Genomic DNA, 2,179 nt, shown 5'->3' with positions numbered 1-2,179 from the left:
GATGGGAGGAAGATAAAAAGCAAAAGTCTTACTTAAAAAAAAAATCACATGTTTATGATTTTTCCCAGAGTGACCTGCATTTTTTGTTCAAATCACCTCCACATAGGGAAATAGGATTTGTCATGCTGGATTAGCACACTGCTCTATTACATGTGCAATGATGACTCCAGCAAGAGTCAAATAGCTCTTGCATTAGAGAAAAGAAAAACATCCAAAACAGGTTGTCATATTTGCTGTGCTTTCAACAGCAGCCATAATTTCATCTATACTTTAATACTTCAATCATTGAACTCCCATTTTAGATAAAAGATATTTTAAAGAGATCTGAGCATGTGTAAATGTGATCACATCCCCCAGCTTTACTTCTCCTTTAAAGTCATTTGTTTTTTCTTTTTTTTTTTTTTTTTTTGGTTGTTTAAGTTTTTCTTTCATAATCTCTGGCCTTGGAGGGAAGATCATGTAGAACCCAAAGAAATGCAAGATACTGAGGCAGATCAGGGGAGGTGCGATGCTCTCCTGAGCTACAGGAGGAATGGTCTGGTGGTGAAGACAAAACACAAATCAGATTTATTAGATTTGTCCGCAGTCGGCAATGGTGATCTTTCTGGTCTTGCCATTCCTGGACCCAACGCACTCCACAGCTACCACAATGTTCATGCCCTCTTTCACCTTGCCAAAGACTATGTGCTTGCCATCCAACCACTCAGGGCTAGCAGTGCAGACGGAAACGTGGAGACCATTTGTGTTGGCTCTAGCATTGGCCATGGACAAGATGCCAGAACCCGTACACTTCAGGATGAAGTTCTCCTCATCAAACTTCTCCCTGTAGATGGATTTGCCACTTGTGCTTTTATGGCGTGTGAAGTCACCACCCTGGTACATAAGCCCAGGAATAATTCTGTGGACGCAAGAAACTTTATAACCAAATCCTTTCTCCTCAATGCTCAGCACATGAAAATATGCTACTGTCTTTGGAACTTTGTCTGTAAACCTCTTGAACGTTACATGGCCTGAGGGCTTGCAATTGTTTGTGATGTCAAAGAACAAGGTATGGCTGACCATGGCTGTGGGCCAGGTACTGTGGTGGCAGACATCAGTGTCTGCAATGCCAAGTCATTTCTTTTTATCAAACATCTATAGTCAAGTTGAGTATCTTGAAAGGTAGGGAAGTCACAGGTGTAAAGGTCTAGAGAGTTCCGTGGCAGTGTGGTTAAGCCAACAACCATGCTCATTTTGTGGCTTCCCTTTAGGGGTTTTCTTTCTGCCCCAAATAAACCTCTTGGTATTTGCTTCACCTTATTTTGCAGGTATGTATTTTAGTACAAGGAACACACAGCATAATTTGTGAGCCCTTAAGAATGGCTTCATTATTATGCTTTAGAACCTATTCAGTCTGAATTACCATAGATTCTTGGTGGACCCCACATATATAACAAGGTTGTTAAATAAGAATAAAATATTTTCATGCCCAGTTTAGGAAGTGTATCTTATATACTATGCCTCATACTGTGCTTGCTTTACTTCCAATATTCTCTTGCATGTGGTTGGTGCTCAAAAGAATGTTCTTTAAAATCATCCGTCAATTTTTTAACTGGAGAGCTTAGCCACTTGCATTTATTAGGATAACCATATTTTTTGTTTTATTTTATTATCTTATATTGCATTTTCTATTTTTCTCTTTTACCATGTTTCTTTTTCATTCTTATTTGTCTTTCTCTTTATAGTTTTTTCTTAATGTTTTCCTTTTACAAGTTCATGGGTTATAAAACTTATTACCATATTCTAATGTTATTTTAGTAATTTTAACAGGTATATTTAATTTAACGAACTTTAAAATTAGTCTTTTCATTTCCTAGGCTGCTTAAAGCAATATACCTTGAAGTGGTTTGGCTTGAAAAAATGGGAATTTGCAGTTAAAGTCTGGGAAAATATTCAAATCAAGACAATGCTTTCTTCCCAAAAACTGGCTGCTGGTGATTCTCGGTTCCTCCATCACATGGCAAAGCACATAGCAACTTCTACTGGTCCCTCCTTTCTCTTCTAAGTTTCGTTGCTTTCAGCTTCTTGCTTCCCTGGCTTTCTTCTTCTCTTTCTCTTTATTTAGAATCCAGTAAGAGGATTAAGACACTCTCTGCCCCATACCTTAAATGAAATAACCTCATCAAAAGGTCCTATTTAC

General features: G+C 38.0%; 1 pseudogene; it reads right to left on the bottom strand.

Moving 5' to 3' along the window:
• Positions 1–570: 570 nt before the first annotated feature.
• Positions 571–1,062, bottom strand: LOC143682691 (peptidyl-prolyl cis-trans isomerase A pseudogene; annotated as a pseudogene).
• Between the last annotated feature and the right edge of the window lie 1,117 nt (positions 1,063–2,179).

The sequence above is a fragment of the Tamandua tetradactyla genome, chromosome 5 (assembly GCF_023851605.1).
Source record: "Tamandua tetradactyla isolate mTamTet1 chromosome 5, mTamTet1.pri, whole genome shotgun sequence".
Lineage (NCBI taxonomy): Eukaryota > Metazoa > Chordata > Mammalia > Pilosa > Myrmecophagidae > Tamandua > Tamandua tetradactyla.
The sequence above is the reverse complement of the archived record's forward strand: the minus strand, read 5'-3'. Positions and strand labels throughout refer to the sequence as shown.